The following is a 26730-nucleotide window of genomic DNA, read 5'->3' on the forward strand; positions in this document are numbered from 1 at the left end:
ATCGTGGGTGAGAGTGTTAAAGGGTCGGCAACATTTACGACTGTTATGTTACGACCGTTGCGACACAGCCAATGACCGATAAGCTTTCGGCTTTCAACAACCGGTGACGACACTTCCGTCCTCCCGTCTGCAGACAGCTCCGGGCGCGGGAAGTGCCATTCCGCCATTCCGTGCGCACGATTGGCTGTGTTCGTGAAAATTTTTGCAGTGCGCCTTGCGAGACTGTTTTCAGTTCATCTGGTTTATCCGCCGAGGAAATCGATGGCCACAGATGCGTGCTCCGAACTTCGATGAGTGGTCTCATTAGGTTTTCAAGGAAGCGGTACTGCTGGGGCGACATGCGCATGATGTTATGAAACATCGCAGCGGCACCAACTCGGAGCTTGGCGAAAAGGTTGTGAAAATCGCCGTCCGCGGCCCTGTCGAGAAATACTTGCCGCACCCAAACCCTTCTGCGTCGCCTTCGTCGTCTTTGGGCGATTAAATACATGACTATAAGTTTGTTTTGAGCGTGAATTTCTTCGATCTCGGCCAGCGCTCGCATGTTGGCAGGAGCCACATTGGACCGCTGGTGACGTCGATTCTGCAGCTCCAAATTTGATTGGCCTGTTGTAAAAGCCGTAATTTAAGCAGCAGTAAATGTGAACAAAGGTGCCGGCTTAACTGCCGTAACGTTTTTTACAGCCGTTACGTTCGATACGCCAAAAGAGCTGTTACGCGCGTTACGACCGTAGTGTGAACATAGCATAACACTCAAGCATAACGAAAGCGGCGAACAAAGCCAACGATCGCCAAAAATCTTATCTGCGGGTCAAGATCGTCGGCTTCTTTATACATGACTTATTGGTGGTTGCAGTATTGGTGGTGTAATCGCGTGGCTTACAGAAAGTGCTACACAATTCGCGTCGCGCATACGATCCGATTACAAACAGAATGGAGTCATCTCGCAGTCACGTGCGGCGCTCTGCTTTGCTCCTCACCGTTTCGCCACACTCTCGTCCTCCACTTTCCGCCTCGTACTTTCCCGGTAACCTCCTCCTTCACATTCATCCTCGCACTCTCGTTTTTCGCCCCTCGTTGCGCTCCGCGTTCGCATCCATCTTTCGCTGAGCTCGTTCGTTCGGTTGCGCAGAGGCGCACCGAAGCTCAACCCAAGAATGGGTGCCTCAGAGTGGCGCTCTCAAACATGTCTTTGTTCATAGACGGACAATTTTACTTTGGCACCTCGCTGTTGCGGGGCTATGGGTACTTCTAAGGCCCTTACTGTTTGGCGTGGTGCGCTCGTACACTTTTCTGTTTCTCACTTGTGGCAAGCACGAACGTATGAGGTCGCATTGCCACTGCAAACATGACGCTTTCTATGACCCGAATACAAATTGGTAAGCGTGCGTTGTGTCGTCGTATGAATGGATTACTAAACTCCGGGGAGGTTTTTTTTTTTTTTCAAAGGTGACATAGTTACTTTCATGGATATTGCGTTTCTTCTGTTTCTGCTGGGCGTAAACTTCGACTGGCCGTCTTATTGGTTTTCGCTCTTAGAGCCGCAGATGCACTTTGAAAAAGACTTCTGTTTTTACTATGCCGAATCTAGGGCGTGCCTGTTAAAATGCTGTTAGTTTTTTTAACGGATACTCCTTGCGTGAGCCGAGGGATACGTTAAGTCTGATTTTAACGTGAAAAATAAGGATCGTCTTTCTAGATTCTGCATATTACGCATATATATGCATGTAGTACATCGACTGGCATGTGGTACCGCTACACACCGTAGTAGAAGGTAGGCCTAAATTTTTGCGCATTAGCCGCCTAATTTAACGTATGAAATCACTTTCTCAAAAATTCCAGATGTGGTAAGTCCGCTCGTGTTTTTGTATAAGGTTCCTTGCCCCGAACGAAAACGATGGCTCATAACTCGCGGCGACTATGATGCTACCGAAGACAATATTACGTATCAGTGTCATGTGTTTGATAAACTGGGTGTCCCAACTACCATGCACACAAATTAAAAAAATGCAAATGTCACGCAGCTGGAGAGAACAAGGTAATGTTGTGTGCCGTCACTTTCAGATAGATTCTTTTGTATTCCTCCTAACCACATGTTAGTCGTAATTTTATTTCTAACCTTTCAAATATTATAAGTATGTGAAAAGTGTCAATGACAAAATTGTAGGGCAACAGTTAAAGATCCCATACAGTTGCTCCATACAGTTGATTCGGTTGCACAATATGTTCAGCATAAAAGTTTTTCTGAGCGTGAAAGAAGCGCGCGAATACAAGCAACATGCCTCGAGCTGTCAGTCACACGGCTATATTGCCTTTATTTGTGAGCTTCTTTCACGGTTGTCAAAAACACTGTTGTGTAGGATGTAATAAGGAATAGAAAGCTGTACCGGTAGTTTTATGCGAAGCATATTACGAGGGCTCAACCCAGCTCCTCAGGCGCGGCGGTGACCATGAAATCACGTGACACCGTGACGTCACGACAGAGGAGAAGTGGCTTTGGCTCAACTCTTGCAAGACGGGCTGGGTGGGAATCGAACCAGGGTCTCCGGAGTGTGGGACGGAGACGCTACCACTGAGCCACGATTACGATGCTTCAAAGCGGTACAAAAGCGCCTCTAGTGAATGCGGTGTTGCCTTGGAAACGAGCTGTTTCTAAGGCGTGCGTCTCTTGCTCAGGCGCACATTTCGTTGCCGCGCCGAACGCTGCTTTGCTCGACGCTCACCTCGTCCAATGCGGGGCGCGTAGTCGCTGCCCTGTAGCCCATTGTCTTACACCCCTTGGCGGGTCGACGGGAACGCTGTCGCGTTCCACTCATGAAGGCGAAGAAGTAATGCATGAGTTGTTTCTTCGTCTAGCCGAACCAAATATAGCCAAGCAACAGCAGTTCACCAGGCTAAACAGTGGTTCAACAACTAAAATAAAGGCTAGTATGCTTCGCATCCAGGGCTTAACCTTACCTAAGCCACAGCCATTTTTTTCATGTTTGTCTACAATTTTCTCATTGACCGTATTCTTCTATATAGTATGTGAGAAGTTGATACATTAAGACCAACTGTGTAATTCAGCGCAGTGCCCAAAAATATACGAGTACATAAAAGCGACAGCAAGCTATATTGCATTGGTACTGTCCAGCTACGCCTCATTTGCATATTTTTTAAATTTTGGTGCATGATACTTAGCACACCCTGTACACATGAGCACATACTGGGTGTTTCAGAGAACACTTCAAGCTAAAATAAATGTGCTTTTCACTCTGCCATTCTGAGAGAGCGTAGAATGCCCGTTCTACTCTTACGACAATAGACAACAAAACGTAGCGTATTCTTCTGCTTCAACTGCAGGAGGCTGGCCTCGAGCACGGCCATATATCGCTGAACAAAGAACACACCATTCTGCTTCTAAGAGAACATGCAGCCACAATTCAAAGCAACGCGGAGTAGCGCTCTACTTTTTTCACTCGGAGTTGCTCCACTGCGCGCGCTCTCAACATCGCGGAACAGCATAGCAGCGGAGAAAGGTGATCCGTCCAGCGAGAAGCAGTCCAGGGAGATCGTGTGTCAGCCATCTCACGTCGCTCTGAAAACACGACAGTCGTTCGTCATTCATTGGATATAATAACAAATCCTCCACGGTTAGGGAAAGGTGCACATTCTGCGTATATGACATGCTATCACCAGGAAGTCGTCGCGCCGCTTAGCCGACGCGATCGACAACAGACTTGGCAAGCGCGCCGTGTCTCTCGATGTCAATCGAAAAAGCTAGTCGTCGCGATAACTGCATGTAATTTTATCACTTGCCGATATCTGTAAGAGCTTGGAAATCGAAAACGTTGCCAGAACAATTGTATGTTCAATAAGACGTGAGGCGAGAGGATGCTTAAAATGGTTTGTTCACCAGCCCATGATTCTGAGCCTATGCGGGGCGTGCTAAGCGTGCGTTTTGTGTGTTTGGATTTATTCAGTTTGGCCGTGTACTGTGTACGGAACGCTGTTGAAATAAGGAGTCACATAACAAAAGGCGTCATTTTGCTGGCGCCATGCTTTCGTTACAAATAAGCCGCGCGCTTGGTGGTGTCTCGCCCATGGGATATCTGCGACCGCGGAAGTTACGTGCAGCGCCAGTGCTAGTTAGAAACTTTACCTTTTTTCCCTTTTTTTTCTTTTTCAACATATTTAGGACATCAGGCAATAAAATATTAAACTTGGTGGCGCAGCTCACTGCTCCGTTCTAAATGGGACGCTAAACCCCCATCAATCTATCCGTACAAAACTTATGTTGTCCGCTGAAATGGACACTATGCACAAGAACATCTCGGAAGAAATAAACTTGCTCCAAAAGCGGCCCAAATTTTTCCACAGCTGTGGACATCATGCAACAAAGGGATATATACAAAAACGAATGCGTGATGGCTCATTTGAAACTCGGTTCGCACAGTACAGAAGTTCACAACTCTAACCATTAGGGCCACTGCGTCTATCCTTAATACAGCATATCAGTGCCTAAAGAGGTGCATCAGGGAAAATTTTATGAACTGCCCTCGTTCGAGCAAGCACAGCGAGATACTTGTCGCGTGCCCCCAGCTCCCTCCGTAGTTTCCCGGAGGGGGGAACGCGACCACCCCTCTGGCGATGCCGCCCCCCTTTCTCTCACATTATCTTCATCACCATCAACCTGGCTGCGCCCACTGCAGGGCAAAGGCTTCTCCCATACTTATCCAACTACCTCCGTCATGTGCTAACTGTGGTCATTTAGACCCTGCAAACGTCCTAATCCCATCCGTCCACCTACCTTTCTGCCACCTCCCGCTACGCTTCCCTTCTCTTGGAACCAGTCCGGAACCCTTAATGACCATCAGTTGTCTTCCACCCTCATTACATGCCCTGCCCATGCCCATTTCTTGTTGTTGATTTCAACTAAGATGCATCGTTAACTCGCTTTTGTTCCCTCACCCATAGACGAGGTAAAGCGAGAAGTGGACACGATCTGCCCCAATTATAAGCAGAACATTGTGGTGGTTAGCACGCCGGAAGAAGAAAATGCTGCAAAGTACGTGAGGATCAAGGATTTATGCATTGCTGGGCACATGCATGAGGCTGCGGCATATAGTGCGCCACCGCATGAAACGCGCAAGGGAATCATAAGAAATGTTGCTCTCAGCGAGGGACCCGAAGCGCTAAGTCGCAAGATTGTTAACCCGCGTAATCCTCTGGCCCTGGCGGCAAAACGCATCAAGGAGTCAAGTATGGTCATCATCGCCTTCGATGGATACAAAGTGCCCAACTACGTTCATTATGGTAACGCGCTGGTTAGGTGCACGCTTTACCGCAAGCAGATTCATGTTTGTTAAGCTTGTGGAAAGCTGGGACATCGCGCTGACGTCCGCCCCTCGCTGGAAAAAGTGGTTTGCAGGGGCTGCGGTTCAACCAATCCCGGTAAGGCCCACCGGTGTACGCCCAAGTGTGAACTGTGTGGGGGAGAGCATATCACGGCGGCCAAGGAGTGCCAGCAGCGGTTCCGTACCCCATATGTGGTCCGGTGCCGTCATTTTGAGCGGGCTATGACGGATATCAAGGTGGAGGATGAAGAGAAGGGAGGCTTCAGGTACGACGAAAGCCAGTTCCCGACGTTGGGGAAAACGCTGGAGACTGGGCAAGGACAAGATCGTGGGCGTCGACATTCAAGATGAAGATCAAGGAGACCAGGTAGAGCATCTCGCAGCCGCTCCGGTGGTTGGTCTGGGAGCAGATCGGCGTCGAAGGTCCGCTTCGGACAAGACGGACAGCTGGGAACTGAGACTGCGCGTGGCCCCAATGGGACTGCGGGACAGGGTGTGCACAAGAGTGGTGTGTTGCAGGGTCTACAAGGCAAGGGCCCCAGTGGAACGGCCAGTGGTACCTGGGCAGAGCACACAAGTGCTTGAACGGAGATGCCTAGTTTGTTAAGGCCAAAGCAAAGCAAGAATGAGGCGAGATTCAAGAGGCTAGAATAAGAAAAGGCAGAGTTGATAGAAATGGTGAGATTGCTTAGGGCAGAAATCTCGGCCCTTAAGGGTGTGGCAGGATCTGCACCGGCCAAGAGGGCAATGCCTGAGCCCATAGAGAGCATGGTTTTTGTTGACGTAGGTGAGGCTTGTGGGTCGCGCCCCTAAAAAAATTGTCAGGCTTAGCTTGGTTAAGCCAAGAATACGTTGCATTTTGCGCGAGTTGGGGCCCAGCTTTTCCTCCGGCTGTCGTGACGTCACGTCACGTGGTTGCGCAAAAGGTAGATGGTGGCTACCCGGCCGCGCCCAACGGCTGAACTGAGTGATTGCAATATGCAACGCATAAAAATAGAAGCAACTTAATAACAAACATAGCAAACTTAAAGGAGAATAGACCCACATATGAGAAGCGCTGCAATGAACAATGGCTCATACCCTCAATAGTGGCTGCGCGGCCGCGCCCAAGGGCTTAACTGAGTGACTGCAGTATGCAACGCATAAGAAGAAGGCGATGACTCATGAGGCGGAACCCGCGTCGAAGAAGCTGAGATCTGAGGTGAAGGAGATGCTCTCGAGTGTTGCAGATAGTGTTAAACAGGTGAACGATGGTCTGGAGGAGCTGAATACGCGTCTCACAGAGTCGCTCGGCTCGATCGATGGGAGGGAGGTTCAAGGAGCTGCAATGTAGAACAGAGGTGTTCGAAAGCAAATCCAGTCTGGGTGCCTGTGCCCTTCTTAGGTCGGGATCTCAGTCGGCTGGTTCCTCGACAGGGAAGTCGTCTCGGGTTCAGCAAGATGGCTCGCAGCAACCGCTTCAACATGGCGCGACAAAATGAGGCTTTTTGTGCATGGCAATGGAACTGTAGGGGGTGTGCTCGTAAGCGGGTGTCTCTACAACAGTATATTCGCGCGTGTAAGGGTAGGGCGCAGGCTATGCTACTGCAGGGGATATTGACGGAAGAAGTTTCTTTGACGGGCTACCAAACCGTCTTCGGCAGATCCATAGCTCGGGGGACCTGCATTCTGTTGGATAGCAAATGGACGCAGGTGGTCCATGATCTGAAGATACCTTTCAGTTCCCTGGAATATGTCATGATTGAGGTGATTCCTAACCGGGTGAACAAGAAAAGCGTGTTTATTCTGAACGTGTATAGTGCCCCAAGGGACAGGGTGCAGAGATTCAAGCTGCTTCTGCAGAAGGCTTCTAAGCTTGCCGGGGACCATCCGCTGATCGTGGCTGGGGATTTTAATGCTCCGTATCACGTGCGGAGTTACAAGCACGACGCAGTTAAAGGGAGAGACCTTTCGCAGAACGCTGCGGAGTTTGACCTTACGCTGGTCACTGACCCTGCGCTTCCGACACATATAGGAACGTCGACGTGTAGGGATACTACCCCTGACCTCTGCTTTGTAAAGAACTCGGCCAAGCCTAGTTGGTGCAATCTTGCCAAAGACCTAGGTAGTGATCATCATATTAACTAAGTCGTTTCTGAGGTTTAGGGTAGGCGCCCTAGGGTGTTAACGTTTATAGACTGGGATAAGTTTCGGATGATCCGGCAGGAGAGAGGAGAAAGGGGGAAGGAATTCGAAGGCCTGTACCGGCCGTCCCTGGAGGACTGGGTCACCCAGATGAGGGAGGATGTAAAGGAGGCTACGAAGGCGATGGCTATGAATTTGGAGGTGGATAGTGTTGATAGCAGGCTGGCCCATCTGATTGAAGCCAAGCGGTCTATGCTGGCTATGTGGAAGGGGCAGCGGCTTATTCGCAGGCTGCGCAGAAAGGTTTCCGAGCTGAATAAGCTGGTTGAGGAGCATTGTAAGCTTTTGTCTAGGCAACAGTGGGATGAGGTATGCAACTCGGTGTAAGAGCAGGTCCGCAACGGGAGGTTCCGGGGCTTGCTTAAGCATTTGCTTAACGACTCCAATACGAGGGTTAGACAGGGGCACGTCCTAGCTAGAGCTGCACACGAAGCACTGGGGTCTGCCTGGGAGGAAGGGCTGGTAGAAAAGCTGGCCAACAAATACCTTCCTGTTGCTGACCCGGATGCTCTTCTGACGGAGCTGGCCTACACGGGAGAGGACCACTTTTACCTAGATGAGGAATTTCCTGCGGAAGAGGTACGCACGGTTCTGCATAACCTTAACAGCAAGTCGGCTCCCGGACCAGGCGGGATTTCGAACAAGCTTTTGAAGAATCTGGACGATAGGTGAATCAAGCCCCTTACCGGGGAGGTTAACGCTATGTGGAGAGACGGGGTGGCTCTGGAGCAGTGGAAGACAGCTTTCACGGTGCTGATTCCCAAGGCTGGCAAAGTCGCGAGCATTGATAACTTAACGCCTATTTCGCTCGCTTCGTGTGTAGGCAAGGTAGCCGAGCATGCCGTGCTTAATCGGCTTACAAGGTACCTTGAGGAGAAGCAGGTCTATCCCCACACTATGATTGGTTTTCCGGCCGGGCTGTCGACTCAAGCATCAGGTCATTGATGGAGATGGAAGGGGCATTAAGGACATCCTAGTGCTGGACCTGGAGAAGTCTTTTGAAAACGTTCGGCACTCTTATATTTTTAAGTCCATTTCAGCTCTTGGCCTCGGCGCGCGCTTTCATGACTATGTCAGGTCCTTCCTGTCAGGCAGGAAGGCTACATTGAGGGTTGCGGAGCTGGAGTCATAGACATTAAATCTTGGTGACAGGGGCACTCCTCAGGGGGCCATCATCTCACCCACATTGTTCAATCAGGCCATGCCCGGATTGACCAAGAAGTTCTTGGAGATTGAGGGGATTATGCACACCATGTATGCAGATGACGTGACCATATGGTGTCCCGGTGGTAGTGGGGGCTATATCGTAAGTGTTCTGCAGGAAGCTGTAGATCTAATTCAAGATTATTTAGAACCGACGGGGTTAAGGTGCTCCCCCTCAGAGTGGGAGCTATTTCTGTACAGTCCTACTAGAAAGGGACGCAAGCCAAGGGGATGGATCTCCATGGACCAGCTGAGCATTCAGCTTCGTACAAGAAATGGCGATCGCATACCTAGGTTAGATAAGATCAGGGTTCCGGGGATGATGATTGAGTCGAACGGTGCCAACGCGCTCAGGATCCAGAAGATCATTGCCAAGACAGAAAATACGGTACGCCTAGGGAAGAGGATGGCCAACAGGTAGACGGGGTTGAAGGAGGATAGTCTGATTAGACTTATGCGCGCATTTCTATTGTGTCACTTTAGTTATGAGGCGGCCATGCACATGTGGAAGCCATCGGAGAAGGAGAAGCTGGACGCGCAGATTAGGAAGATCACAAAGAAAGTGTTGGGATTGCCAATGTGCACCAGCACCGACCGACTTCTCCAGCTGGGATTTCATAATACTTTGGATGAGATAGCTGAGGCTCAGGAGAGGACGCAGATGGTACGTCCCTCTACCACTAGCACGGGTCGGCACATTCTGAGAGAGTTAGGTGTTCCTCGGGAGAAGATTTCGCAGCTTCATATCGGTATTCCCTTGAAAGCCCGTAATTGGTGTCACGTGAAGCCTGTTCCCAGGAACATGCATCCGGAGCGAAATGTGGACCGAAGAAAGGCCAGGAGGGCTTGCCTGCTGAGACCCAGTCCTGATAACAATAAGAAGGTTGGTTTCGTCGGTACTTTTTTTAACGAGGAGAGGAAGCTGTTTACCATAGTTGTCGTGGACAATGAGGGCAGTGTCGTTAACGCTGCTACCATTCGAACTGATAGGCCAGAGGTCGCGGAGCAAGCGGCTATTGCGCTCGCCCCGGTTGACAGGCGCAGGCCTTTTGTATATAGCGATTCAAAGTCGGCAGTTAGGGCCTTTGACAAGGGCTCGGTGGCTAACGTTGCTTTTAAAATTATGCAGACATGTGAGATCTCTCAACACTACTTATGCTGGTTCCCTGCTCACCTTCAGATGATTGAGGGAGCCCCTCCGAATCTCAATGAATCCGCTCATGAAGCAGCGCGAGATCTTACCCTCCGCTCTGCCCCGCGTTACGGCGTGGCGGTACTCCCCGAGAACACAGACTCACCTTCCACATGCAATGAAATCATGAAGTATTACCTTCTTAATCACAGGGTTTACGGTTTGCCACATCCTAAACTAAACAGGGCTGAGGCACTTACATTACGCTTACTACAGACTGGTACTTATCCTTGCCCATGGAGACTGAACATGTTTTATCCGGAGACGTATACAGAGCCTTATTGCCAAGATTGTGGGGCTTTAGCCACGCTCGAACGCATGCTCTGGTCTTGCGAAAGAATTGATGACTCGGCGATCAAAGATGCGTCCAGGTGGGAGGCGGCACTTCGCAGCCTGGATTTAGATGAACAATTCTGGGCTGTCCAGCAGGCTCACGACGTGGCCGTGAGGCCTGGCCTTCCGGTCCCGACAGTGGGAGCCGCCCGCTTAGTGGTTGATTACCACTACTTGCAGGACCAAATAATGTTTTCCATCCATCCATCCCTCCCCCAATCTGCTCTCTTCTTATCCCCCTTAATGTTGCACCCATCATTCTTTTTTCCATAGCTCGTTGCGTTGTCCTCAACTTAAGTACAACCTTTTTCGTAAGCCCCCAGGTTTCTGCCCCGTGGGTGAGTACTGGTAAGACACAGCTCGTATACCCTTTTCTCTTGAGGAATATTGGCGACCTGCTGTTCATTATCTGAGAATGCCTGCCAAACGCACCATAGCCCATACTTATTTATCTGATTATTTCAGTCTCATGATCCCCATCCGCGGTCACTATCTGTCCTAAGTATGGAAACTACCAAAAACGGAGGCGTACAAAAACAAAGTTCACAATAAGGGTTGAGAAACTTTGGTTGTGGGAATTCATCGTCCGAAGTAGATGTATTCCCTTTCAAATTCCAGCTCCTCCCTACCTATCGTGAGCTGCTGCTCTCTTCCGAGACTGTTAAACATAAGTTTAGTTTTCTGCAGATTAATTTTTAGACCCACTCTTCTGCTTTGCCTCTCCAGGTCAATCAGCATGCATTGCAATTGGTCCCCTGAGTGATTAAGCAAGGCATTATCGTCAGCAAATCGCAAGTTAGTAAGGTATTCTCCATTAACTCTTATCGCCAATACTCCCCAATTCAGGTCTCTGAATACCTCCTGTAAACACGCTGTGAATAGCATAGGAGAGATCGTATCCCCCTGCCTGACACCTCTCTTTATTGAAGTTTTTGTTGCTTTCTTTATGGAGGACTACGGTGGCTGTGAAGCCGCTATAAATATCTTTCAGTATGTTTAAATACGGCTTGTCTACACCCTGATTCTGTAATGCCTCCATGACTGCGGAGGTTTCAACAGAATCAAACGCTTTCTCGTAATCAATGAAAGTTATATATAACGGTTGGCTTTATTCCGCACATTTATCTATCGCCTGATTGATAGGGTGAATATGGTCTATTGTTGAGTAGCCTTTACGGAATCCTGCCTGGTCCTTTGCTTTACAGAAGCCTAAAGTGTTCCTGATTCTATTTGCGATTACCTTAGCAGATAGTTTGTAGGCAACGGACAGTACGCTGATCGGTCTATAATTTTTCAAGTCTATGGCGTCTGCTTTCTTATGGATTAGGATTATGTTAGCGTTCTTCCAAGATTGCGGTACGCTCGAGGTCATGAGGCTTTGCGTATACAGGGTGGCAAATTTTTTAGAACAATCTGCCCACCATCCTTCAACAAATCTGCTGTTACCTGATCCTCCCCAGCTGCCTTCCCCCGTTGCATAGATCCCAAGGCTTTCTTTATTTCTACCGTGTTACTTGTGGGATTTGAAATCCCTCTAGTATGTTCTCTCTTCCTTATGTGTATATGTATAAGATGCCCCAATTAACTTTCATACACCCAGCTTTGAAAAAAAAAGAGCAATTGTGTTACTCGAAGAAAACCTAGTGCCTATGGGCTGCAACACAGTGAAGTAGCCGCCTGTATTTCGTTCTTACTCAGAGGTATTTGGGTGATCGTAATTGATTATCTACCTCGAGATGTACTATCCTAATTATCAAAGTGTCAATGAGGCATTTGTAGGCATAGCCAAGTTTCGTGTAACTGCGGTATGTTCAGCGACACACTTATTGCGTAGTAACTTTTTCGAATGATAAATAAAACCCATGGAATATGAAAACTACCACGTGACTGCGTTCCCACCTGCACCATAAAACAACACCCTTGAACACGCTACCTCTGACATAATCAGAACGAAATAAAGGGAGTAACCAAAAATATCATGATCGAGCCTTATCTGCCGCGCCCCAGCTGAAGTGACACATCGTGTTTGGTGTTGGAAAAAAGGAGTGATACATGTTGTCTTAGCTTAGAATAGGTGTACGGATGGTTTTTTGTTTTGCCATAGAACCTACCATCAAGAAAGTGAGTTGGAAACGTCAGTACAAAGGTTTAAACGTGTGTTTATGTCCCAGTTGCCATGTCTTTCTCTAATGATCAGAAGGTAAACATGATCCTTGCCGTGGGATCTGCAAATGGCAACAAGAGGAAGGCCGCAAATATATATCAGCCATGGAAGTGTGGCTGTGGACCTAACGCATCGACTATAATCAGAAATATAGAAAACCTGAGTCAAACCTCCAGCTTTCGGAAACAGCGGTGGAGGACTCCATCTTTGTGTCCTAGCCTACGTGCGGATGTTCCAACATATGTAGCCTCAAACCCTGATGTTATTATGCGGGACGTGGCCGCGCAGATACCAGTTTTCAGTTCATCACTTTGGAGGATTCTAAAACACTGGGCCTTTCACTCGCATCATCTTAACCACCCCTAAAGCTTGGAATAGATATAGGACCTATAGAATCATCTGGATTTCTTGCATTGCTTCCTCACAGAAGCCGATCAGTCACGAGACTTTTTGAGCAACATCATATTCACACATGAAGCTAACCTTTGCGGAAACGCCCAAGTAAATTTGCATAATGCATACTATTGGAGTGACTTCAATATATACTGGCTAAAGCGCAATCCGCACCAGTACCAGTGGTCTTCAATGTGTGGTTCGGAATTTACGCCGGTGCTTTAATCAGTGTCATTCTCTTCGATCGCACGCTGACTGTACAGCGTTACGTGGACGAAATCCTTGAAGAAGTAGTGGATGAGTTTCTCAGTGAAATCCCGATGCCACGTCTTCTACTTCTGTGGCATCAGCAAGAGGAGGCGCCAGCACACAGCAGCAGCCGAGCACGGAACTGGCTGAACGCTACTTTTCATGCGCAATAAATTGGAACGCACAGGCCTGTAAAATGGCCAGCTACGTCACCTGACCTCTCTCCACTCAATTTCTTTCTTTTCGGTGACGTGAAATATCTTGTTTCGCTGATCCAGACAGACGTCAGATGAGCTCAAGAAAAGTATGACGGATGACTGCCGTAGAATTCCAGCGTCTGACAAGGAGCAAGTCAGTGAAGATGTGATAAAACGGAGTCAGTACTGCGTAGCTCCAGAAGGAGACCTATTCGAAAACGTCCTCTAGGCAGCAGCTGCTGTTCAATGGCGCTTACGAATTCAGATACTAAGAAAACAGTGAAATTTGATGGCTTTTTTTTCTGTTGCTTTTTGTGCAGATGTGGGAGTTGCCAATTCGGCTCATATAGAAGTGGTGCATTTACTTTCTTGAACACATCGTTTTTTTTCCTTTTCTCTACACGTGGGTGAATTCAAGGTCTGTTTATTAGCTTTTATTTTTTGCCAAAAGCTTGCTTGTGGCAAAAAATTGTCATAATAATTTCGCTTTCGTTTGAAGCAAGTATACGGCACAAAATATAGCGCCATAATGGCGCGCACACTTTGTTGATGCGGTGCGATCAGAGCCGGGATTTCTAAATATTCTATGCTCATTACATTGCTTTTCAAGTTTCGTGTGTAGACAGAGCTGCGTTTCGGCCGCGTTATCAAGGGGCTTTTGTTATCGATGTGGTCAGTCGGCCTTGAGAGATGGATAATAAGTGTGTCGTAGGAATGAGAGGAAGAAATCGGTGCGAAGCCCCGAAACCTGCGGTTGGTGCTCCTTCACTACCATTATCAAGGTGATGAGCTGTCTCCTCGGGTTTACGACAGGCAATTTATTTGCTTTCAATCACTACGATGCGGGTGGGGGAGCATTCGCGTGGTATTTTTTACGCTTCGTGAGGTATTGTTGCCAGTCGGAAAAATAGTACGCAATTTGTACGTCGCTCAAAACACCACAGTTGGATGTCAATTTGGGGTGCCTACAAATGCCTCATTGAGACTTTGAAAATCAGGACAGTACTTGTCGAGTTGCATAAGCAATTACAATTACCTGAATAAATCTCAGTAACGAAAGAATTACTGGCGACTACTCCATTGTACTGGAAACAATATGGACTAGGGTTGCTTCGAGTAACACACTAGTTCTTTTTTAAAGTCTTGGCGCATGATAGTTGGGGAACACAGTATAATTCACCCAGCAACGGAAATGAGACCAAGCCGGATTCACCCGAAGTCAGAATCAATAGCAGTAATGCGCCGCAGCGCATAACTGCTGTTGATCACAATAGAAAAAGAAAACGCGAGAGACAGCGTGCAGTATCTCCGGAAATATGAAGCAGTATTGGTGACAGCAAAGTATACAACAATTACATGAAAGAAGATTGCACCACCGAGACGCCAGATTCTTTTTGGTGCGAAATGACTCGGGCTGTGAAATTGGACTGTCTCCTCCCATGAGGTCTTTTAAGTACTCATATACGGCCGTCTCTTAAGCGAACAATTCTATGTACGATTCTTCTAGATTTATATATACGGTGTTTAGAAAGCTGGTCGGGCCCCAGCCCCCACCCCATGCCCACGGAAAACGGAAAACTTTCCGCCTACGGCATCAACTGTTAAAAGTTAACTCGCGCATTTTCTAGCTGATGACTGAGTGATAGAGGTAGGTTGGAGAGACTCAGTTGTGGCCGAAAAACACTCTGCGTCTCTCAACTGTACTGCAGCGTTGCACTACGGCGCGTTTCAACAAAGTCCAGCACGTAGTGCCTTGTGATTGACCAGGCCTCAATGATGAATGGATGTCCGCCTCATGTGCATCGCCCTCCATGGTGGTTGAGTTACGCATTTCCCTTTAAAATCTGCGGGACCCCTCATGTCGAAAAGTGCCAGTTTGCGTTGCTGGCTCACGAAGGCTTCGCGTACGTTCCCTTCCAGAATGCGTTGGATCTGCATAATTTTGTTGTGCTCAGTCAATTTTCTTCGTCCACAGAAAATGGCAGAGACGTGCTCGTTGTTATAGATAAGAATATTGAGCGCATTGCTGACGCACTCCTTTGTTCAGCTCTTCGAAGCACTGAAGTACTGAAAGTGTTTCTGAAGGCACTTAGGATCCATTATACGTTTTGAAATTCATAAAGAGTCAAAATTCAGGGCGGGATTGTTTCTGACGGAGAGTACCTGCATATGTCATATAAGCTGCAATGAAAGCGCATTTGAATAGGATCAATAAATTCGGGCCACTGTTTGAGAACGTGCAAAATTTTGTTTTACCGTCTATACAATGGAACTCCAAGCAATATTATGCTTGGGGTGTAGACTCCATGTGTATATTATTGGTACACCCACATGTAGAGATGAAGTGGCACGATAAAATTCGATTCACGTTCTCGAGTTGGGGATATTTTAGAGCGTGTTCCGTGCTTGGAAGATGAGTCCTGTAAACACGCCATAATATAGTACCAAAGTGCTGTGGTGGTTTTGTTTGCTTGAAAATGATGTTTTAAAGGTAGCGTCCCTAGTGTAACTTAGATATGCTTTGGGGATCCGTTGTTGGTGGTGCGAGTTTGTGAGCCATTGAAGGTTGCTACGCGACGACAATGCATCCCCTATTGGAGATAATATATATAGGTGTCTTACGTCGCCTGCTGCAGCCAGTACAGAAATCATTTTGTTGTGAACATCGGTCGCCTGAGTGGTGCCGGTGGCCTGATGGTGCTGCTTTTGAGCAGGCTGTGGGGAAATTATGCAAGAGCATAACTGGTGAAACTTGCTGCATTTCACCGAATTACGGATAGTGATTGGGCGACTGAATGTAGCAAAGCATATCGGAGGCAGTTTCCAGCTACGTTCATTGCGAACTTTATAAGTAAGCTTAATAGACACTTGCTTTAATTTCATCGACGTCTCCTAATCTTGCGCAGCAATCAACGGCATATGCTTTTAGGGAAGGTGATACTACATCGATGGATACAAGGTCCACAATCAATCTGAGAGTGATGGATCGAAAGCTGTCCAGCCTATTACTTAGACGTGCACTGAACGGCGTCTCACAGAAGCCTTTCTGCAAACTTCTAATGATCCAAGTGTTTTCTTTCATACCGCCAGTTGTTCCTCAAGTGCACCCTAATATGATTAGCGCAATGACGGCGTCAAAGGCAACGCACTATCGACCAATCCTGCTGCTCTCGAACTCCGACGTGGAACTTCTCTATCCCAAATTGAACCAGTTGCCAGTGGCTGTTAAATTCGTCCTTTCAACACCCCGTGCCATAGCATGCGAGTTTTATACCTACTTTGAAGCAGAAAATTGCGGTCTACTTAAGAAACACAGCAGCGACTTTTTCAATTTACGCAGGATAATATATTTGCCCTTCATATCACATATTCCCCATGTGGAGAGAACAAAGATAATGAAGCTTTTGAGAGTCGCACGGAACCAGCTTATTATTTATTCGGAGTCGCACAACCAAACTCTGCGAGATTTCTCGCATGTGCTCTGCAACGTGGTGAGTGTTAGCTCGCGAGGCATCAACGCCCCTGTTCACCGTTACAAGAACTGTGAACAGCGCGCAAAAGTCACAGCATCTAAGCTTTTTGTTCCCTGTGCAGGATCTCAAACAAATTTCCCAAAGGCCAGAAATACAGAGCAGCCACGCAACTTTTGGGTACATCCAAGGGAGACATTAGGACGAAACCAGAAACTCTGGCACTGGTGGATGCGTATAGAGCGTTAAACAACACCGTCAACGTGATCACGAATGTCGAAGTCCATAAAGAATATTCCCATAGGTCTATAGACATGGCTTTACTCCCATTGAGCACGGCATTTTTAGCGCCCCTAGAGCTGTTCCCGTACGCCTACTATTCTCCTCTACGTCTTTGTTTTTCACTAGAGTCCAAATCGCCCATCGCTTGAGCTTTATCGATTCTTGGAAGTCATGTCTGCAGTTTGGATTCACTCTGGCATTGGCGAGTATGATAGTCGCACTGTTCATTCATATCCGTAATTACACGCGTTTCCGTGGGCGACAGTTTCTAACTCCCTTACCAGGTTTTTTCTTGTTTATCGTTAGTACGTTTGCCGGTCGGTCCCATGCATTCACTAACGCACAAACGTCCGCCTACTGCAACCTGGCAGTGTTGTCCTGGATGCTCAGCATGCTATTTTTGGGAAATTACGTCCAGACCAGCATAACGGCGATTCGAATTCTTCCTACTGTCTCACCTCCTGTGAAAACGCTCGAGGAGCTGAAGCCATATTTGGACACTTGCACCGTGGTTTCATGTATTGATAACGTTTGGGAAGAGGTCATCTTGCATATGTCGATGACCGGCCATGATACAATGTTCCCAATGATCCTAAAATCCATCGACATTTGCCGGGACATCTACGTGGCTCGCGGAGACATTTCTCGATGCTACGAAAGAACGCTGGCGGGTACTCACGTGACCTTTTCGACTTGCAATGACGAAGACGTGTCTTCGGCGTCGGAGTATGCCCTCTCTCGAAGCAACACTTTGTGCACGTTTTCTCAAGTGGCCGCAATGCACGCGTTACACCCTGCTAGGTGAGTATACTATCGCTAGTGAAGAATAATTTGTTGACAATCATTATCCAGAGTCAGTTGTACTGATGGAACCCTTATTGTATTCAAGCACTCCTCTCGAAATCATTTACAGTTCTACATTTAGCAAAATTTGACATGTTGGTTAATATGGTTGTTTCTCTTATTGCGACATCTGTGTCTATTTGCGGAGTACAAGGACACCATTTTGTGATAAAGTGTGTTTGCTCAGCTGGGAGAGGCTTGTATGGACGCTCGCCCTGGTAGTGTGATACGCACCCTATGGTATATTTTACTGTAGCGCCAAAAGAAGTGAATACAGACAGTACCCCAACTATAAAACTTTAATGTACGTCCCCCATTATGTAATGCCTTCGGGCCCTTAAGATTGAATAAATGAAACGAAGGCGTCTATGCGCTTAACTAAAGCTAAGATAGTTCTAAGATAAGGATCGTATGTGTGTACAGTTAGACAAGCGTAGCCGATGAATTTGCTCCAACTACCACAAGAGCGAGTACGCATATGTGTGGCAAAGAGCGACAGAGTACACGGTAACTCTCCGTCTCTCATAATAAAGATATTCTCGAGACATGGTGAACAGAAGCACACAGGCTGAACTCCGCACAAGGGATGCTAGACCCAATGCGGCCGAATTATTGCAAGTAGAACCTGCGAATGAAGAAGCGTTTCGAATTCGGCGCTTTATGTAGCGTAGACGACCATATCAACTATGGGTGTACAGGTAACGCTAACCTGACTTTGCGAGTTTGACCTTGCAGCTATTATGACGGAACTACCAATCGCATCTAAAGCATTAGGGCTGGTCACTCTCCCCCCCCCCCCCAAAAAAAAAATGAGTAATTTTGTATGCACGTGATGCGCGCGGCATTCGTTGTGTGGGTCTACGGGTAATGTATGAGTAACATAAGTAATGGGTGAGTGAAAACAGCAATCGACGTTCGGTATAAGACTAGCTTGCCGCGCACGCAAAAACACAAAATATCCGTACTTCATTCTTGGCCTCAGGCCTCACGTACCGCTTTCTAGGCCTCATCACGCTGCCGGCACATAAGCGGTATGGCAATATTCATTTTTTTCTCAGGACATTTAGGATAATCAGCTCGTAAACATATTAGCAGTTGAAAGTAACTTGCCGTTTTTGAACACGCTTACAATTCTGTTCCACTTGGATACGCAGATGTCAGCATCATCGGATACTGATGGCCATAGCGGAGCATGGCCTGGCCGCCCCTCACCGGAGACGCGTCGTCCCACGGATGATAGACCAGGATCCTGGAGCGCAGCCGTTTGTCCAGTACTTCGGACTTTACCTCGTGGGCTGCGCAGTATCTTGTGCTGTATTGGTGGCTGAACTGCTTCGCAGGCTAATGCAGCGACTGAGAGAGCGTGATATTTCCCCAAATCCCGAACCTTAGCTTCAGTCTTAGGGTAACATTATTTTCCAAAGAAGGTAATAAATAGAACAAAAATGTTAGGCAGACGGAGAATAATGTAACCAGATAGAGCTTCGGACAAGATTTTCGAAACAGAAATCCTGCCAATACTTCAAGTGTCATAATAACATACGTCTGCTATTAAAATAGCGAAATACAAACACAAGTACTGGGCTTGTATTTAAACGTCTACTTAATTTTTGCGCTATCGGTCCTTTACGACGCTTCTATACGCGGTGAACATTTATGGGTTTGAATGTTAGTGATAGGGACCGGAGGAAAACTTTATTTGAATTTGTTAGTTGACAACGGGGTAAAAAAAAAAGGTTAGGGGTGACAGAACACAACTAAGTATAATGAGGCAAGGGGGATGAAAGACTACAATAAACGTACAATATAGGTGACCTTGAGCACTGTGCAAGACACCCCTTAGTAGACACTCCCTAGTATGATGAATCCACAGAATAATTACTGTGTGCACAAAGGCGACCATTAAAAGTTGTTTCAGTAGCAGGTTGTATATTGAGAATGACAGAAGGCTTAGCTAGTTCGTAAGGATTCAAATGGAAGAGAGGGGTAAGGCATGCAGACACGGAGACACATGAAGAGAAGTGGACAATATGGACGCCAGCTATCAACTGACGGAAGCACTGAGGCGAAAAAAAAGCAGAAACAAAACTCATCTGTGCATGCTCTCTAATGGTTGCACCACGTGTCAATCGGGTACACGTGCTGGTCTACGTCAGAGGTAAGTGTTAAAAAATTGTATCTCTTCCTTATGTAAGGTAATCGAAGGCTGACTCACGCACGTACTTCCACCTTTATTGATATGCAATGCCTCGACCATAAGACGCGTATCTTCATTCCTTTGTCTGTAGAATATTGAGCATTCATCTAACTCAGGTGGGCAGTTACAATCTTGGCAATGCAATGAAAGATTAGAAGGCGATCCACGGGTTAACGACCTTTTATGTTCCGTTATCCTGGCATTGATACACCGCTCCGTTTGCCTTACGTAGAAATGGCCACTGCTAATGGGAAGTTTACATACTGCACCCATGCGACAGCCAGAAAAATTGCTGGTCTTGATGTGATTCACTGGACAAATATCGCTTCTTTTTTTGCCTTTCACCTGCTCTTTTTTTCTCTGCACCGCAGCGCATATCTTCCCTAGCTTATTAGGAGCAGTAAAAAACAAGATTGAAACCATATCTACTTGCAACTTTTTTTTAAGCCTGTGCGGTACTGAATGAATGTACGGAATAGCCACTACTCTTTTCTTGCTATTACTGCTTTCTGTAATCCCGTCCATCCCCCTCAAAGTTAACTTCTTTAGGCTTTCAGGCACATTGACTACTGCTAGGCTAGGATAACCTACTTTTAATAGGCGCCAGACCTGTGGAATAAACCTGGCGCTCATTCTGTGCATGGGCAATCTGGTGAGAGAGGACTTTAGGCACGACAAGGCCATCCAGTTTTTTACTACATTGGAATGCTTGGACTGAAAGCTTTACAATAGCTTCGAAGATCTAGGGTAGTACTGCCAACATACGGGATTTTGTTCGAAAACTAAGGATATATCTAGAAACTGTTTTACGCGTGTCTGAGGAAATTCCTCGGTAAACATTAATCATCCTCCATTAAGTTTAAATGGCTCACATACTGAGGTAGCAGCAAAATCAAAATCGTCGTTACTGCAGAAATTCAGGTAATTATCAGCGTAATGAAATCGCTTAATAACGCAATCAATACGCATGTTGTGGTTGATGCATGGCATATCATAATGGTGGAATTGCGTGCGTGAGTCAGTCTTCGATTACCTTCCATAGGACCCGCCGTAGTTGCTCAGTGGCTATGGTGTTAGGCTGCTGAGCAGGAGCCCGCGGGATCGAATCCCGGCCACGGCGGCCGCATATCGATGGGGGCGAAATGCGAAAACACCCGTGTGCTTAGATTTAGGTGCACGTTAAAGAACCCCAGGTGCTCGAAATTTCCGGGGTCCTTCCACTACGGCGTGCCTCATACTCAGAAAGTGGTTTTGGCACGTAAAACCCCATAATTTAATTTTTTTAATTTCCATCCATAAGAAAGAGATCAAATGCCTTAACAGTTATCTCGCACGTAGACCGGCACGTGTACCCAATTTACACGTGGTGCTACCATTCCAGAGCATGCGCAGATTAGTTTTTTCTTGTTTTTTCTTCTTTTGCCTCAGTGCTCCCTTCAGTTTATAGTCGGCGTTCGTGTGGACCATTTCTCTTCGTGTGTGTCGGTGTCTGCATGCCTGACCCCATTTTCTGCACTACGTTGTACATCACGTTTTCACTTCTAGGCTATTCAAAGGCGAGATATATAAAGATACAATCTGCATATATTGCCAGGATTTATACAGCCGTCAATAACGTTTGAATACGCGCAACTGATGCTGCTAACTGAATATGACATCTGAACTTTTTGCCCTATTATCGAATATGCCGCCACCCCCCAATGCTGTAAATCCAAACTCAAGACAACATATTCTCACAAAAACAATTCCAAATAAAGCGGTCCGCTTTATTTTTCACCGCTGTGACCGCTACGTTTCACCGAAAGTCTGCCCTCCCGGCGATTAACCTTAAATTATTTTCCATGCTTTGTGAAGTGTAATGATGAAACTTTTTGCAAGACATAATTAAACAGTCCTATCGTACTTCACTTCCTTATCTTTCGCCAAGCCTTCTTCCAAGCATAAATTCCACTACTTTATTCCCATCCGTCTTTTATGCCCGCACAAATACTTTCAAGTGCAAGTTCTTTCACCGCACGATACAGGTATGGAATTCTTTACCTGACTGCCTTTGTTCACTCTGGCTGAGAAAATTCTCAATTGCTCTTTATTCACAATATTGTGCACAACTGCCTAAAGTATGTTTAGTTTATACTTTGTGTGTAGTTATATCACTGTTTCGCTGCTTTTAGCACTGAAGAAAATGATTTTCCAATGCTTTCACTGGTGTACTAGTATTTAAAGTTGCCAATGCTGCAAGAGTCTGAAACCCTTATAGTGAATCCACTTCTGCGGAATTCGGGAAGGTGGAAGGAGCTTCACGAAAGGAAAAATTGACGTCCACCCGTATCTAGCGCGAAGCTACAAATGAAACCCAAAGAGGTTGAATCGCTAACAAAGCTTTGTTGTCGAAAAAAAAAAACACATTCTAAAAACTAAATATCCACCGATAAAAAGGGCATTTCGCTTTCATGCTTGTGTACTTCCTATGATGTGAGCACTCTAGAAAATATCCGGTATGAATATAGGTTATCGCAACTCTGTTTCTTCTCAGAAGAAAAAAGACAAATATTCGTTCAAACACATGCTCGCAAGCTCTTACCGGACAGTATTGAGCCGCTAGTAATAATTTTCCAGTAGCGTTTGCTGGGAATTTGAAAGGCCCTAATAAACACATCAGTATTGTGATTAACGCAAAAAAATTCACTCCGGCATTTTTTTCTTGCTTCTAGAGTAGAATGCCGTTAGGAGTAGAGACGTCATTCTTGAATAAAACGTGCAGCGCTAATATTTTATGGTGCTACTTTGCAATGAGATAATGATTGCGATCACGGATAACTGATTTTAGGTGCTAGTTGTACGGATGTCTTGTGTGTAGCGGGCGTGCAGCGCAAGACAGACACATAAAGTACGTCACAAGCTACGTCACGGAACGTGCGATATTTTAGCCTGCAGCTATGTCGCGTGAAACCCACCACATACATGACGCGGGTATGAAACCGGTGACGACAGCTCACAGATAATCGTTCTGAAAAAACTAAGAAGGCACAATCAGTTTTCGCAGATGTTCTTGCAATTTCCGAAAACACATTTCTTTTCGAAGCGAAGCGTAGGTTTCGCTACGTGATCTTGCCAAAAAAACCATGCACGGGATGCCTAGGTGAACTGAATTTAATACATTAGGAATAATGAAAAATGTAGCGTACTTTCTTGTGCCTCAATTTTCTGTTTTCTTATGTAGAAATTGACTGGAGAACCCATTCCATACAGTGGTGGCATATTCAAAAGATTATGGTTTTTTAGCATGCGATTTGGCAGGCCTGCAATAAACGCCTAATGAGTCTAACAAGAAGAGTATTGTGGGGTGCATACGCGTTCATTTTTAAGGCACAAGCAAAAGTGCGAGAACTTATCGCTGGAAAACCTTCTCACCTTGCAAACGTGGATGTTTCACAAATATGCTAAATGCAAGACATGATAACAGCGATACACTGTACTGCTGACACCTTGTTCTGCCATGACAATATCGTCATGGCACGAGTGTGCTGTTCTCAATGAAGCTCATAACTTTGGCACCTCAAAGAATGTGACATTGATGCAGCGTTGTTGAAGACGTCGAATAAATTTTCACGCACATCTAGAGCTTGTCACCTTCATTGTTTGCTTGTTGCCATCAATGATGAGAAAAGTGCTGAACATGTTTCCTCTTTCGTGTTCTCAGGAGGTTGTAGAACTCGGCTTTCTTTGAAAGCCTGTCGAACAGTATTAAAATGCAAAACTCCACGTAAAGAAAAAAAAATGTTTCATTTAAGAGGTCCACAAATAAGCTGCACTTCTTTTGGACATGGTACGGATGCTCGTGAATTCGCAAGGAGCTCTGACAGTTTAGAAAAAAGCGAAGAACTTTGAGTAGGTACACAATAAACGCTCGAACACAGAGGTTCACGTTGCGTATATGTATGACAGTTCTTCGCGCACATTATATTGGCTACACGTTTTTTTTTTAAATCGCAAATGAAAAACTCACTGATGATTACGATACTCCCTAATACGAAATTGGAGCGCACCTTTATACGAATTCTCATTTTACGGGTCAATATTTATACTAAGAAGAGAACGCTGTGAGTATCGTGCTTTGTTTCCATAAAGGCTCAATTAACCTTTATGGAAGCAATAACCATAAAGCTTAATCTTGCACACGTGGTATATTGCTTTGTACGGAAAGAGCAGTGCGGCGAAAGTCGACAAAGGTTATTGACCTAGTGCATTTCTCGCTTGCGTTTTGCTTTATTGCTTTATTTTCGTCTTGAAGGAGCGCGGAGGCTCCTGCTGCGCTGTTGCTCTTAGAAGCGGCTCGTTATCTTGGCAAGAAGAGATGCTTTGGCAGAAATACCTAACGTTTCGGTAGCGTTAAATATCGCTGTGTTGTAAAATATTTATAAGCTTCTAGGTTTACTATTTTAGTGGTACAGGAGTTCAAAAATGGTTTTTTTATGCATCATACCTATAAAAAATTCCTGCTCATCGACTGTGGACTTCAGGAATACTCACCTTATTCCTGAAGTCGTGCTTATTTCGGATTTGTACTGGTCATAATGAGGCTTTCGTTGCGTCGGCTATATGCGACATGCTTTGGTGTCATGACACTCTGCCTCTGAGACTCGCTTTGCAAGGTCATTCTTGAGGATGACCGTATGATAGCATCTGTATTACGGCGACGAAATAAGGCCGCATTCGCACAGCCGTCAAACGCTCCATCGCGTCCCCGTCTCATTAAAAAAAAAAAACGTACAGCAGGTGTAGGGAAGAAGAAGAGGTGGCCGAAGAAGGCAGATGCACTTCACGTCGGCTCCGTCTTCGTTCAATGATTTCGCAGGGAAGTCACCGAAAATCACCGAGTTTTTGCTACCATCTCACGCAGCAAGTTACCAAGATTCTGCCGATACCAACTTCAAGGTGGGAATCCCATTTTGCGAACTTCTACGCCAAATTTTCGTCTGCCACACCGGCAGCCGCGGTGGTGGCTGCCGCGAGCCTAGGCCTATAGGCGCCCCCGCAAGAAGTACACGTGGCGCGCGCCCACGCTCGCTCGCCGACGGAAGAAATGGAGGTTCTCGTGCAAGGGCAGAACATTTCCCAAGAAGAATTTGAGGCTGGCACGGGCTGGAGTACCGTCGGCTCGAAAAAGCAAGCCGTTGAGAGATCGAATGCGAGCAGTTTCGGCGCCCACCTCGGCACCGGCGGAAGGAAGAAGCGCGAGCAGAAACTGAAACAGCAGTTAATCAAGGCCAGCCGCATGCCATATCTACCGAAGGGTGATTTCAAGATTATCATCCGCCCAAAGGGAGGCCTCAAGATTGGCGAATTAGGAGCGGCCCGAGTAGCTTCGTGCGTCTACGAAGCTGCTGGCATACCCGGGGAGCACAGGGAAGACGACACCGTGTGCCTCAACGTACAACAGAACATCATCGTAGTGAGTACCCCCAGTGAAGCCAACGCAGACAGATACCAAAGAGTCGAGCGCCTCGTGGTCAACGGCCAGGCCTATGAGACCAACGCATATGAATCGGCACCCGACTTAACTTCCAAAGGAGTCATCAGGGGTATACCTCTCGAAGATTCGCCCCGCGACATCACCGCCCAGGTCGTTACCCCCAAGAATCCTACGGCAATCGCTGCGAAACGACTCAGCAATACCACCACGGTCATCGTGCTGTTTTCCGGACTGAAAGTTCCCTCCTTCGTCCGCTACGGAGGCGCTCTCATTAGGTGCGCGTTGTACAGAAAACAACTTGACTTGTGCTTCCAATACGGCAGACTGGGCCACCGCATGGACGTGTACCCCAATCCGCAGGACCGCATCTGTAGAGGCTGCGGCACGGCCAACCCAGGTCTCGACCACCAGTGCAACCCCCTTTGCCAACTTTGCGGGGGTGAGCACTTAACGGCCGATAAGAATTACAAGGCTCGCTTCAAGACGCCATATATAGTCAAGAGACGACGCTGGGAAAGACAACGACAACAGGAAGAATTTCTAGCATCGGAGACTACGAGGGAATCTGTTGGACGCCCTTCCCGGGATACCAGGCCCCGTTCACGCTCGAGGGCCCGCTCGAGAACCAGAAAGTCCAGATCACGGAGCCGCACACCCGGACCGGCCCGAACCAGATCCAGGAGCCGTACGCGTTCGCTTTCCCGCCGCAGCGGAGGCGGCCCGGCGGTTGAAGAGGCCACCAACACGGTGAGCTGGGCAGACGCGGTGAAAGGCTCGTCGCGCCGCGGCGGAACTGAGGAAACTGCAGCTTCTAAAGAAATCGCAGAAATGAGACGGGAAAATGCGCAGTTGAGAGAATTAATCTCACACCTCACGAAAGAAATCCAGGAACTTAAGAAAAGTCGAAGGGTGGAGATATCTCCTCGTCTGAGTACTTGTAGTGCAGGTGCAGCTGCGGTAACTCCTAATAATAGCATGGAGGAGGACGACAACCCTCCGCCACCTAAGAGAAAGGCTCCAGCCGTTAGCAGCCAAACCGGATCACAACTGGCAGACCTAGGACAGAAATTAACAGAAATGCAAAATGTACTCAAAGAACAAGCGGAAGCCGTCGGCAACCTCACGCTGGCGGTTTCGACCATAATGTCGAGAATTGACAAATTCGAAAGCAACGTGGCCAACCTAAGTCTTAGAGTAGCCAAGCTGCAGCCAGT

At 47.0% G+C, this 26730-nt stretch overlaps 1 long non-coding RNA gene across 1 annotated transcript in view; it reads left to right on the forward strand.

The window, feature by feature from the left end:
• Positions 1 to 19121, forward strand: part of LOC139060475 (uncharacterized) — a 136199-nt gene extending 117078 nt beyond the window's left edge. The window contains exon 3 of the long non-coding RNA XR_011514842.1: positions 19001 to 19121. This is a non-coding gene — a long non-coding RNA (uncharacterized lncRNA). The remainder of the gene's footprint in view (positions 1 to 19000) is intronic.
• The last annotated feature ends 7609 nt before the right edge of the window (positions 19122 to 26730 follow it).

The sequence above is a fragment of the Dermacentor albipictus genome, chromosome 5 (genome assembly GCF_038994185.2).
Source record: "Dermacentor albipictus isolate Rhodes 1998 colony chromosome 5, USDA_Dalb.pri_finalv2, whole genome shotgun sequence".
NCBI classification, from domain to species: domain Eukaryota; kingdom Metazoa; phylum Arthropoda; class Arachnida; order Ixodida; family Ixodidae; genus Dermacentor; species Dermacentor albipictus.